Here is a 15,117-nt window from a genome sequence, read left to right on the forward strand (position 1 = left end):
GAAACTAAAACAAGATGGAGATGAAACAAAACAAGATGGAGATGAAGCTAAAACAAGATGGAGATTAAACAAAACAAAGTGAAACTAAAACAAGATGGAGATGAAACAAAACAAGATGGACATGAAACTAAAACAAGATGGAGATGAAACAAAACAAGATGGAGATGAAACTAAAACAAGATGGAGATTAAACAAAACAAGATGGAGATTAAACAAAACAAGATGGAGATGAAACAAAACAAGATGGAGATTAAACTAAAACAAAATGAAACTACAACAAGATGGAGATAAAACTAAAACAAGTTGGAGATTAAACAAAACAAGATGGACTTTAAACTAAAACAAGATGGAGATGAAACTAAAACAAGATGGAGATTAAACTAAAACAAGATGGAGATGAAACAAAACAAGATGGAGATTAAACTAAAACAAGATGGAGATGAAACAAAACAAGATGGAGATCAAACTAAAACAAGATGGAGATGAAACAAAACAAGATGGAGATTAAACTAAAACAAGATGGAGATGAAACAAAACAAGATGGAGATGAAACTAAAACAAGATGGAGATGAAACAAAACAAGATGGAGATGAAACTAAAACAAGATGGAGATGAAACAAAACAAGATGGGGATGAAACTAAAACAAGATGGAGATAAAACAAAACAAAATGGAGATCAAACTAAAACAAGATGGAGATGAAACAAAACAAGATGGAGATGAAACTAAAACAAGATGAGATGAAACAAAACAAGATGAAAATGAAACTAAAACAAGATGGAGATGAAACTAAAACAAGATGGAGATGAAACTAAAACAAGATGGAGATGAAACTAAAACAAGATGGAGATGAAACAAAACAAGATGGAGATTAAACTAAAACAAGATGGAGATGAAACAAAACAAAATGGAGATCAAACTAAAACAAGATGGAGATGAAACAAAACAAGATGGAGATCAAACTAAAACAAGATGAAATGAAACAAAACAAGATGAAAATGAAACTAAAACAAGATGGAGATGAAACTAAAAGAAGATGGTGATGAAAAGGCAGACCAACTGTGTTATCAGTCCCACTTCACACGTTCTGACCAAGAAGGCCTAAAAGTTGTTGAGCTATAATTCTTCTTGGTCCACAGAGCAGATATCGGCAGAAGGAGGAAAGGAGGAAAGGAGACAAGGAGACAAGGAGACAAGGAGACAAGCTGTCAGCGGCCAGCTGGGATGCATGACTGACAGCCTCTGATTGGTGGGCTTGATGAGGAGCCAGATGGAGACAGGTGAGTCCATTTGTGGAAGACCTGAAGCGCTAACTCTCCTTGTTAGTTAGCATGTGCTCTGTTAGCGTCTGACACACGGATGGAGCTTTACACCTTCACTCACAACCTTCTAGAAGGTCCCTCACTGACCTCCCTGAGAGGGACATTTAAAGCAAGAACCATCATGATGTTCAGGTGATGGTGTTCCACTCCACTCCCACAGGTGGCAGTGACGTGGTCTTTATCTCGTCTGGTCCACTTTTACTGATCCGTCAGCACACGCATCGAGGTCGCACCTTCCATGACACTTGTCTGTCAAGATGCCATGTCTGAGCTTTTTGAAATACAATTATTTTAACTCCAGGAACGTTTGTCTTGCTGGATGAAGACGAGGACAACTTCCTGAATAACGCTCTGATCAACTGAAGGTCCTGGAACTCAAACTTGATGGAATAGTTTGATGATCAAAACATAATCCATTCAGTGTGTTAGTCTCATACTTGACAACCCTCACGGATTTTCCGGGAGACTCCCGAAATTCAGCGCCTCTCCCAAAAACCTCCCGGGACAAATTATCTCCCGAAAATATCCCGAAATTCAGGCAGACTCAGGTCCCGCTTTCCCACAATATAAACGGCGTGCCTGCCCAATCACGTTATAACTGTAGAATGATTGAGGACGAGTTCTTGGTTTCTTATGTGGGTTTATTGTTAGGCAGCTTCATTAACGTCCTCCCAGCGCGGTAACAACACACAACAACAGCAGTCACGTTTTCGTCTACCGTAAAGCAGTTTGTCTGCCGTAAACAGCAATGTTGTGACACTCTTAAACAGGACAATACTGCCATCTAGTGCATTTGATGAAAACACTTTTGTGCGTGCCACACAGCAATGCATCATCAGAGAGGGTGTTCAGCATGGCTAGAAAAATAGTGACAGAGAATAGAACAAGGATGGACAATTCAACCCTTAACTCAACAAGTATATGTGTAAATAAATGAACACTGAAATTCAAGTATTTATTTTATTTATTTATATATATATATATATATATATATATATATATATATATATATATGAAATACTTGACTTGGTGAATTCTAGCTGTAAATATACTCCTCCTCTCTTAACCACGCCCCCAACCACGCCCCCCACCCCCCAACCCCCACCCACCCACCTCCCGAAATCGGAGGTCTCAAGGTTGGCAAGTATGGTTAGTCTTCATGATAAGATATGCTAATTATTAGAATACTGGGAGATGCAAAGATAGTCAGCACAAAGTGATTTATCAAAACAGTTTATTGTTGATATTTAGCACGTGTGTTTTCATAGAACCTTTGAGGATATTCTAATGGTTTGAGTTTCACCTATTTTTATATATTCTATTAACAACTTCTTGTAACATTCATTTTCTTGCCGCTGGATCATTCCAATGCTAAAAACAGATCTACTGTGTTAATGTGCCAATACCAGAAAAGGTGGTAACCTACAAACGGTGACATCAGGTCCTGGAACTCATCTAAGGTCGTCGCTTTCCCTCCACCTCTCCCTGATCTCTCCTGCTTGTTTTGTCTTGTCTTAACTTTTTGTTGCCTCTTGTTGACAAAATCTAAGCAATGGAATTGATGGAGTGGCCTCTCAGTGAAGTTGTCAAGATCTCGGATGTGGGGGAACCTGCTTGTCCTGAAGGAATGGTTGTTGCTGGACTCTGGGGACCTGGCCATGCCTGGCAACCCTCTCAGTGGAGGACGTTGGAGACATCTCCCTATTAGGAACCTCGGTAACAGGACCTCTGCTGATCGGGGGAAGGGTTGTTGTGGTGTATTGGCAAATAAGAAGACGCTGGCAGCCGTTCAAGGTACCCTGCTGTGGGCACTCGGGCTTTTTGGTTTCTGACCTCAATCACCAACTGGACCACATCTTGGAGAAATTGTCTGCTCTAATTTGAGAAATTAGAGTGAAAAACATCAGAATTATTTCCCCTGGCTGCAAGCGACGTGACAAGGCCACTGCTTCCAGATTCCCCCGGAGGACGGTGCAGCGAAGACACAACCAACTCCTAATGCCTGTCACGGACATAGGCCTGTTGTTTGTTGACTTTTGTCCGACTGACCGACTGTCTTGTCCAGCGAGAGCAGAACCAGGCATACCCCGCTCCCACGTCTCCGACCCTTCACCCTGCGTGGTATGACGGAAGACGGAGCGACGCCCCTCGTGGCTGGCAGCTTCCCCTCACCCCTCGTTGCAAGTCTGGACTTGTATGTCGTAACATGTGTATGTGCTTTGCTCGAGGGTTGTTCCTGGTCCCTAACTTTACACCCACCCTCAGGAGGTTAGTTGGGGACTTGCTTTGTTTCTCCTCTTTCCCCAGTTTCCCACCTCTGTACCGTGACCTCCTTCAACAGGTCTGTGCTGAAAGTCTTCTTTTGAAGTACAATAAAGTGCTAAACTACCCTCTCCTCCTATACTAGTACCCACATAATACTGTGGGGTTAGGGTTAGGGTTAGGGTTAGGGGTTAGTGTACTCTTGTTATTTGAAACGTTAACAACTTCTTCTATCCGATCAGCAAACATGACCAATCAACACCTTTGCTAACTTTGTGACGATCACGTTTCTTCTTTTGAAAGTCCACTTCCTGTGGTCCATAAGACTTCCTGTCCCCAGGGGGCCAAGTGTTGCGAAGACAAAAGTGTCTAATGAGGCTGTGGGACGTGGACTAAACCCAGGAAAGGGAGAAGAGGATTGTTTGTGGGATGAGGGATGGCGCAGGAGGAGGACTGCAGGAAAGCAAAGGAGGATCCATTCAGGAAGTAACGTCAGCCGACAGGCCGTGTGATCTTCTCCCATCTTTCATTACGGGACATTACCTGCTGACGGCCAGCAGATGGACAGATGGATGGAGAAGTGACGAGCGGCTGGCAGGTGCTTTGTCAGCAGCGCCCGCAATCTAAAGCGGCGAGAGAAGAAAGCACCTCCCACGTCCGCCACGGAATGAAGGTTTAGCGGCGCCTTGATCACCGCTAACGGCAGGCGGCGTCACTCCCGCATCAGCCCGCCGTAATCCAGAGAAATGTCCAAAGAGGAGGTCAGGCTCCTCGCTCATAAGCCATGACTGATAGATCCAATACCTCCGCAATCAGATAAAACTTTGACGAATGGCCCTGAACACATCCAGGGGGCGAGCGAGAGGCGAGCGAGGGGCGAGCGAGAGGCGAGCGGGAGGTGAGCGAGAGGCGAGCGGGAGGTGAGCGAGAGGCGAGCGAGGGGCGAGCGAGAGGCGAACGAGAGGCGAGTCGGCCGGCACGTCTGCGGCCAGACTCCTTCCGCCGTCCCATCGCCTCCACCGTGGCGTTGATCAATGAGGGCCTCATCCTCACACACACACACACACACACACACACACACACACACACATTTGGACTGACATAAAAACACACGCGCACACACACAAACACACACAAACACACACACACATGCACACTCGCACCAACACACATTAACACACACACACACTGTAAAATACACACACACACACTTTTACTTACACAAGTGCACACACAAACACACAAACACACATGTACCCACACACACAAACACAAACACACACACGCACGTGTACCCACACACATGTGCGCACATAGACACACTCCCACAAAGACACACACACAGACACACACGAAGACACACACACACACACGCACAATTAAACACTCCCACACACACTTGCACGCACACACACTCTTGTACCTACACATGTGCACACATAAACACACACAAATACACTAACACTTGTACCCACACACACACACACACACACACACACACTTGTACCTACACACGTGCACACATAAACACACACAATCAAACACACACAAACACACGCACACACACTTGTACCCACCCACCCACACACACACACACACACACACACACAAACTTGTACCTACACATGTGCACACATCAACAAACACACACAAACACACACACACTTGTACCCACCCACACACACACCCACACTCACACACTTGTACCTACACACGTGCACACATCAACAAACACACACAAACACACATACATTTGTACCCCCCCCCCCCACACACACACACACACACACACACAATGCGGCATGCACAACTTACACAAGTATGGCATGTACCACTTGCCCAATTATGACATGAACCACTTACACAAGTATGGCATGTACCACTTACACAGGTATGGCATGTGCCACTTGCACAAGGATGACATGAACCACTTGCACAAGTATGACATGTACCACTTACACAAGTATGACATGTACCACTTACACAAGTATGACATGAACCACTTACTCAAGTATGGCATGTACCACTTACACAGGTATGGCATGTACCACTTGCACAAGTATGACATGTACCACTTACACAAGTATGACATGTACCACTTACACATGTATGACAAGTACCACTTACACAAGTATGGCATGTACCACTTACACAAGTATGACAAGTACCACTTACACAAGTATGACATGTAACACTTACATATGTATGACAAGTACCACTTACACAAGTATGGCATGTACCACTTACACAAGTATGACAAGTACCATTTACACAAGTATGACATGAACCACTTACACAAATATGACATGTACCACTTACACAAGTATGACATGTACCACTTACACAAGTATGACATGAACCACTTACTCAAGTATGGCATGCACCACTTACACAGGTATGGCATGTACCACTTACCCAAGTATGACATGAACCACTTACACAAGTATGACATGTACCACTTACACAAGTATGACATGTACCACTTACACAAGTATGACAAGTACCATTTACACAAGTATGACATGAACCACTTACACAAGTATGACATGTACCACTTACACAAGTATGGCATGTACCACTTACACAGGTATGGCATGTACCACTTACCCAAGTATGACATGAACCACTTGCACAAGTATGACATGTACTTTTACACAAGTATGACATGCACCACTTAGACAAGTATGACATTAACCACTTACTCAAGTATGGCATGTACCACTTACACAGGTATGACATGTACCACTTACACAAGTATGACATGTACCACTTACACAAGTATGGCATGTACCACTTACACAAGTATGACATGTACCACTTACACAAATATGACATGTACCACTTACACAGGTATGACATGAACCACTTGCACAAGTATGACATGAACCACTTACACAAGTATGGCATGTACCACTTACACAGGTATGGCATGTACCACTTACCCAAGTATGACATGAACCACTTACACAAGTATGACATGAACCACTTACACAAGTATGGCATGTACCACTTACACAAGTATGGCATGTACCACATGTTCTTTAGTGTCATCATCACACTCCTTAACATCTTAGAGGACTTTAGAATAATAACTAATAATAAATAAAGTCATTAATATTTTACATTTGCACACAAGACAATCTGAGGACAGCAAGTAAGAATTTGATGTTCAAGAAAACTTATTTTTACCCTGCAAAGACAATGTGTGTGTGTGTGTGTGTGTGTGTGTGTGTGTGTGTGTGTGTGTGTGTGTGTGAGTGTGTGTGTGTGTGTGTGTGTGTGTGTGTGTGTGTGTGTGTGTGTGTGTGTGTGTGTGTGTGGAGGATTGTGATGCTGGCATAGATGGATGTTACAGAACAGAAAGTGTGCTGACAACCAGTGAATACAGGCCATTGTTGCAGAAAGGTCAAAGCACTCACACACACACACACACACGCACACACACACACACACACACACACACACACACACACACACACACACTGTAACACACAAACTTACACACACGTAATGTCAGGGGAGTTAAAAAGGTGTGTGAGAAGAGCATGTGTGTTCATGTATGTGACTTTGAAACTTTTGATGTGATACAAAGTTACTTCAAAGCTTTTATTAAAAAAAACTTCATAAAGTAATATTTACTTGACATAAAATACTACAAATATGAAATATTATTAAAAGTATTATTACGGATTTAGTTTTAGATGGTTTAGATTGTGTGTGTGTGTGTGTGTGTGTGTGTGTGTGTGTGTGTGTGTGTGTGTGTGTGTGTGTGTGTGTGTGTGTGTGTGTGTGTGTGTGTGTGTGTGTGTGGAAAGTTAAAACAAAACATAAAACAAAAAGCAAAGACAAAGACTAAAAGACAGAAACAAAGAAAAAAAGAAGTAAAAAGATAACAAATAGTAAAGAAGAGAACACAGAAAAGAAGAGAATAGAAGAGATAAATGGAGAAAAGTAAAGTAAAGAAGAAAAAATAAGAAAAAAGAAAATATAGAAAAGAACATGAAAAGAAGAGAAAATAAAAAAGAAGAGAAAAGAAGAGGGGGACAAGAAAAAAGAAAAAAATAAGAAAAAACAGAGGAAAGTGAAGAAAAGAGAAAAAAGTAATTAGAAAAGAAGAGCTAAAAAAGAAGAAAAGAGAAGAGAAGAGAAGAGAAGAGAAGAGAAGAGAAGAGAAGAGAAGAGAAGAGAAGAGAAGAGAAGAGAAGAGAAGAGAAGAGAAGAGAAGAGAAGAGAAGAGAAGAGAAGAAAACAAAAGAAAACAAAAGAAAAAAGAAAACAAAAGAGAAGAAAAGAGAAGAAGGTACATGTATGTTGTGTTGCTACAATCAATCTGTGGGCAGAAGAAGAGAAGAAGAAGAAGAAGAAGAAGAAGAAGAAGAAGAAGAAGAAGAAGAAGAAGAAGAAGAAGGAGAAGAAGAAGAAGAAGGAGAAGGAGAAGAGGAGAAGAAGAAGAAGAAGAAGAAGAAGAAGAAGAAGAAGAAGAAGAAGAAGAAGAAGAAGAAGAAGAAGAAGAAGAAGAAGAAGAAGAAGAAGAAGAAGAAGAAGAAGAAGAAGAAGAAGAAGAAGAAGAGAAAAAGAAGAAGTGGAAGAATAAATCACTCTACCCCAGGGCAGCTGTGGCTACAAATGTAGCTTACCACCACCAGGTGTGAATGAATGATAGGTTCTCACTTCTCTGTGAGCGCTTTGAGTATCTAATAATAGAAAAGCGCGATATAAAATCTAATCCATTATTATTATTATTAAGAAGAAGAAGAAGAAGAAGAGGACAAGAAGAAGAAGAGGAAGAAGAAGAAGAAGAAGAAGAAGAGAAGAAGAGAAGAAGAAGAAGAAGAAGAAGAAGAAGAAGTAGAAGAAGAAGAAGAAGAAGAAGAAGAAGAAGAAGAAGAAGAAGAAGACAAGAGGAAGAAGAAGAGAAGAGAAGAAGAAGAGAAAAAAAGAGGACAAGAAGAAGAAGAAGTAGAAGAAGAAGAAGAAGAAAAAGAAGAGGACAAGAAGAAGAAGAAGAAAAGAAGAAGAAGAAGAGAAGAGAAGAAGAAGAGGACAAGAAGAAGAAGAAGATGAAGAAAAGGAGGAGGAGGAGGAGGAGAAGAACAAGAATAATAATAATAAGAAGAAGAAGAAGAAGAAGAAGAAGAAGAAGAAAAAGAAGAGGACAAGAAGAAGAAGAAGAAAAGAAGAAGAAGAAGAAGAGAAGAAGAAGAGGACAAGAAGAAGAAGAAGATGAAGAAAAGGAGGAGGAGGAGGAGGAGGAGGAGGAGAAGAACAAGAATAATAATAAGAAGAAGAAACAGAAGAAGAAGAAGCAGAAGAAGCAGAAGAAGAAGAAGAAGAAGAAGGTCGTCCTCAGACGAGCCTTCCACGCTTGTCTCCAGTCATCCTGGTTGTCCATAAATCTGGCCAGCTCCTTGGTGCTTTGTGCTCCCGCATCATTCTTGAGTAAGTCCACATATGATACAGTGGGACGTCTTCGTGACCGGTGCCCATGTGTTGGCTCCCACAGTACCGGTTTGTCCCACAGTACCAGTCTTTGTGACCGATGCCCATGTGTTGACTCCCACAGTAGCAGTTTGTCCCACAGTACCAGTCTTCGTGACCGGTGCCCATGTGTTGGCTCCCACAGTACCAGTTTGTCCCACAGTACCAGTCTTTGTGACCGGTGCCCATATGTTGGCTCCCACAGTACCAGTTTGTCCCACAGGACCAGTCTTTGTGACCGGTGCCCATGTGTTGACTCCCACAGTACCAGTTTGTCCCACAGTACCAGTCTTCGTGACCGGTGCCCATGTGTTGGCTCCCACAGTACCAGTTTGTCCCACAGTAGCAGTCTTTGAGACCGGTGCCCATGTGTTGGCTCCCACAGTACCAGTTTCCTGGCTGGCAGCTCCTGGTGTCTTTGGCAGTGTCCTGCTACTCTCATTCTCCCGGCTGCTATTTTGTCCCTAACCCTGTGTATTCCGGCATACAGATTCTCGATGGTAACATGCGTACTTTTGCTGTTGTTGAGCACTACACGTAGCATTCTGGTGTAACATCTGCAGGGTTGGCTTCAGTGTCCAGTATTCACTGCCATATAAGAGAACAGATTCCACAGTCGCGTTGAAGATGCTGAGTTTTATTTGTCGGGGGAGATTGTAGTTCCACACACTGGCCATGCCGTTCAGGGTCCTCCATCCTGCTCTGTTGAGTTGACCCATGAGCCCAGGTACTTGAAGTCATTGACTTCCTTCAGAGCAGTGCCTCCTGTTGTTGTGAGTGGTGGGTGTTCCGCTTGGATGTTATAGGTGACCACCTAAGTTTTCATGGCATTCAGTCGAAGGCCAACCTTGGCGCACTCTGACTCCACTCTGCTCGAGAGCTGCTGTGCTTGCTACATGTGGTTGGAGAGCAGGCTGATGTCGTCTGCGTAGTCAAGGTCTGTCAAAACTACTTCAGGGTGCTGCTCACGTCCATTCATGAAATTCCTGAGCTTGTAGTCCAAGACTATGACAAAAAGAAGGGGGCTAGGGTGTCTCCTTGCATCACCCCAGCCAAAATGTCAAACTCCTCACTGTCGCCATTTAGGGACACCACCTTGGCCCGTGTTCCTGCAGACATTGCCTCTATTGTTGTTCTAGTGTTCTGCTGGTCAGGAAGTCAAGGGTTCAACTCACAATATTCTTACTCAGGCCGGACTGTTGTAGGAGACTCTTTGCTAAGATGTGGGGCTGCATTGTGTTGAAGACCGATGAAAAATCAATGACTAGAAGTCTGGCCTGTGACCTGACTTGCTCAACATATTTGACAATCTGATAAAACAGGGTAACTGAAGCAAGATATACCCCTTTATTAGGTCTGTATGCAACCTGCATTGGATCTAGTGCTGCCCTGCAACTTTCAGGATCTCAGTCTTGACAATTCTCTCAGAGGATTTCAAATTGCGTGCATGTTCGAAATAAACTCAAACCGTAACCAAGCCATAACCATAACTACTGATGAGACAGCCACTGGTCTTGAATGATTACAAACCTTGGGGCAGCGGACTTTAGGGACAGAGACTATTATTGTATCCTTCCAGATTGCAGGGACACGTTGGGACTCGATAACAGTAAAATGAAAGATAGGGCTCAGTTCTCTGGCACAGTCGTCTGGACCATGACTCTTTTTTACTTTAACTGAGAAAAAGAGATTTTCCACATCTGCTGGTCATCTATTATTTCATGCCTCAACCCCTACACTTCTCTATTCAATTCATGCTTATTGTCAAAACGGTTGTAAAAGCCAATGTCTGACTTGAAGCCATCCATACTAATCTGGCTACTCTTTGAGTTTTGGAGGCCTGCTATGGTTTTCATAGGAAACCAAGCAGGGCCAAGGTTGTTTGGAACCAACTCATCCTCTAGCTTGGATTTGTATCAGTAGCAGCAACACAGATGACGCATCAGCAAACATAGTTGACAACAAATAATTAGTCACTTCTAAGTAGAAGGATTTGTCCTGAACCCCGACTGGAAGTCTTTTACAAAGAGTTGTGCAACAATTTTTTTCAAGGATTTCCGAGATAAACGGGAGGTGCGACAATGGCCTGTAGTTTAGCAGGAAGTGAGAACGGAGGTTCGGTCTTTTAAGCAGAGCAGAATAACCGTGGTTTTGAATTCTAAGAGAACAGTAGCAAAGGAGACTGATAGGTTACTAATAGTTAGCACTGATGGTCCTTATAGTACAAACAAGCTCCTTGATGAGTTTCTCAGGAAGCGAGTCGAGTCTGTCAATCACCTGTTATCCAAACACCGGCCCACATTTCACTAAAGGAGGCGGGCTTTAAAAAGAGTCCAGCGGAAGCTGTCCTTCTCTGTTCCTGTCATGTGTCCTTCTCGCCTCCTCACTGTCTTCTGTTTTGACAAGTCCACTTGTGTCTTTTAGGACGTGTCAACGTGTCAACGTGTCAAAGTGTCGTCTGTCCCTGTTAGTCCCTTCCTGCTCTGCACTCGGACTCACTTCACATCCCCTGGAGACGCAGAGGCTGATGCAACATAAGGTGACAGTAAGCCGTGAGTGTGTGTGTGTGTGTGTGTGTGTGTGTGTGTGTTTGTGTGTGTGTGTGTGTGTGCGTGTGTGTGTGTGTGTGTGTGTGTGTGTGTGTGTGTGTGTGTGTGTGTGTGTGTGTGTGATTGATGGATGAGAGGGTCCTTGTCCATTAATATCCAGCCTATTCGGAGCAGGTTGAATGTAGGAAAAATGAGTGTGTGGAAAAAAACAATCCAGGAAGAAAGATGGTGGAAGATGACTGAGAGGCGATATCAAAATGGATATCAGCATTTTTGGTGAACGCTGGGAACTTTGTTTGTGGACACTCGTCCAGGGTGTACCCCGCCTTCCGCCCGATTGTAGCTGAGATAGGCTCCAGCGTCCCCCGCGACCCCGAAGGGAATAAGCGGTAGTAAATGGATGGATGGCATTAAGATATCCATCCATCCATCCATCCATCTTCTTCCGTTTATCCGAGGTCGGGTCGCGGGGGCAGCAGCTTAAGCAGGGAAGCCCAGACTTCCCTCTCCCCAGCCACTTCGTCCAGCTCTTCCTGTGGGACCCCGAGGCGTTCCCAGGCCAGCCGGGAGACATAGTCTTCCCAACGTGTCCTGGGTCTTCCCCGCGGCCTCCTACCGGTGGGATGTGCCCTAAACACCTCCCTAGGGAGGCGATCGGGTGGCATCCTGACCAGATGCCCGAACCACCTCATCTGGCTCCTCTCGATGTGGAGGAGCAGCGGCTTTACTTTGAGCTCCTCCCGGATGGCAGAGCTTCTCACCCTATCTCTAAGGGAGAGCCCCGCCACCCGGCGGAGGAAACTCATTTCAGCCGCTTGTACCCGTGATCTTGTCCTTTCGGTCATAACCCAAAGCTCATGACCATAGGTGAGGATGGGAACGTAGATCGACCGGTAAATTGAGAGCTTTGCCTTCCGGCTCAGCTCCTTCTTCACCACAACGGATCGATACAGCGTCCGCATTACTGAAGACGCCGCACCGATCCGCCTGTCGATCTCACGATCCACTCTTCCCCCACTCGTGAACAAGACTCCGAGGTACTTGAACTCCTCCACTTGGGGCAAGATCTCCTCCCCAACCCGGAGATGGCACTCCACCCTTTTCCGGGCGAGAACCATGGACTCGGACTTGGAGGTGCTGATTCTCATCCCAGTCGCTTCACACTCAGCTGCGAACCGATCCAGTGAGAGCTGAAGATCCTGGCCAGATGAAGCCATCAGGACCACATCATCTGCAAAAAGCAGAGACCTAATCCTGCAGCCACCAAACCAGATCCCCTCAACGCCTTGACTGCGCCTAGAAATTCTGTCCATAAAAGTTATGAACATAATCGGTGACAAAGGGCAGCCTTGGCGGAGTCCAACCCTCACTGGAAACGTGTCTGACTTACTACCGGCAATGCGGACCAAGCTCTGGCACTGATCATACAGGGAGCGGACTGCCACAATCAGACAGTCCGATACCCCGTACTCTCTGAGCACTCCCCACAGGACTTCCCGAGGGACACGGTCGAATGCCTTCTCCAAGTCCACAAAACACATGTAGACTGGTTGGGCAAACTCCCATGCACCCTCAAGGACCCTGCTGAGAGTATAGAGCTGGTCCACAGTTCCACGACCAGGACAAAAACCACACTGTTCCTCCTGAATCCGAGGTTCGACTATCCGGCGTAGCCACCTCTCCAGTACACCTGAATAGACCTTACCGGGAAGGCTGAGGAGTGTGATCCCACGATAGTTAGAACACACCCTCCGGTTCCCCTTCTTAAAGAGAGGAACCACCACCCCGGTCTGCCAATCCAGAGGTACCGCCCCCGATGTCCACGCGATGCTGCAGAGTCTTGTCAACCAAGACAGCCCCACAGCATCCAGAGCCTTAAGGAACTCCGGGCGGACCTCATCTACCCCCGGGGCATTAAGATATCTCAATGAAAATCAATACTGTGTGTGTGTGTGTGTGTGTGTGTGTGTGTGTGTGTGTGTGTGTGTGTGTGTGTGTGTGTGTGTGTGTGTGTGGAACATCTTAAAACATTTTACAACATTTCAAAACAGTTCCTACCATTTTGGAAAATGTTAAGACATTTTAGGAAACCTTAGAATAATTACGACGTCTTCAATCGATCAAAGTCGACTTCTACATTGTCATCAGTCATTTTAGCGAGGGCTGTCTCCGTAGAGTGATTTGCCCTGACACCGAACTGAAAGGGTTCATAGAGAGATTGTGCAACAATTTCTTTCGAGAATTTTCGAGATAAAGGGAAGGTGGGACCGGCCGGTAGTTTACCATGAGGTCAGGATCGAGGTTAGGTCTTTTGAGCAGAGGATGAATAACCGCTTTTTTGAATGCTAGGGGAACAGTGCCAGAGGAAAGTGATAAGTTTATAATATTTAGCACTGTTGGTCCTAATATTACAAACAGCTCCTTGATAAGTTCCCCAGGAAGCGTAAACAAGTATACATTTTGGCTATTTTGTCCCATTTGCGAGTCGTTGGAGTTCCTCTAATGTTATTTCTTCAAAGAGAGGGATTATTTTGGAGGGAAATATCTGGCTCCTGAGGGGCCCAGTCTGGAGTGAGAAAAAACTCCATAACAAAGCACATAAAACTATTACAACATACAACTCGGGACTTGCAACGAAGGGTCAGGGGGAAAGCATCCGGCCCGAAACGGCCAGCCACTACGTACGGGTGACGCGTCGAAGGCGTGGTATGGGGGGGGTGGACATGGATGAAGTGTGTGTGTAAGCCTGAAGCCTGTCTCTGTTCTGCAACCTTGGTGTTCTTGCAGCCGCCAGTCAGTCCAAAGTCAACAACAACAGGTGTGTGTCCATGAAAGACAAGAAGGGAGTTTGTTGTGTCTTTCAGGAGAGTCTGGAAGCCAGGGAAACAATCCAAGTTAGAATGTTTGCGTTTGCCAGTGAAAATAAATTGTCTGTTTCTGGTTCTCAAATTCATCCTGCAGGGCAGATAGTCCGATGTGATCCAAATCACAAAGTGTCCACAGTTCTTCCTGCATCCTCCAATCATTTGTGGCAGCTTTGGTGTGCTTTGAAGACTGCCAGCAAGTTCCAGTTTGTGGACAAACCAGAGCAACGCTTACTCTAACCAGCAGATGTCCTGGTGTCATCATTCCCAATAGGTGGATATCTTCACCTCCTCCATTGGAAGGTTGCCAGATGTCCCGGTGTCATAGTTCCCAATAGGTGGATATCTTCATGTCCTTCTCCCAAGAGTCCATCGTGTGTCCAGCAACAACCACTCCGTCAAGACGGGAAGGTTCCCCCCAAACCCAAGATCTTGTCAATTTCCTTGAGAGGTCAGTGAATTGTTTAGATTGGAGAGCAGTGCAAAGCAGAGCAACAAGAATGTGAAGACAAGACAAGCAGGAGAGATCAGGGAGAGGGAAGGGAGCGTCCGCCCTCGATGAGTGCCAGAGAGAAAGATTTGTTTGGATCACTCAAAACAATTCCCATAATAAAAGCAAGGAATGATCTGTTCCTTGGTCAAG

Source organism: Nerophis lumbriciformis, linkage group LG06 (genome assembly GCF_033978685.3).
Source record: "Nerophis lumbriciformis linkage group LG06, RoL_Nlum_v2.1, whole genome shotgun sequence".
In the NCBI taxonomy this organism is placed as follows: domain Eukaryota; kingdom Metazoa; phylum Chordata; class Actinopteri; order Syngnathiformes; family Syngnathidae; genus Nerophis; species Nerophis lumbriciformis.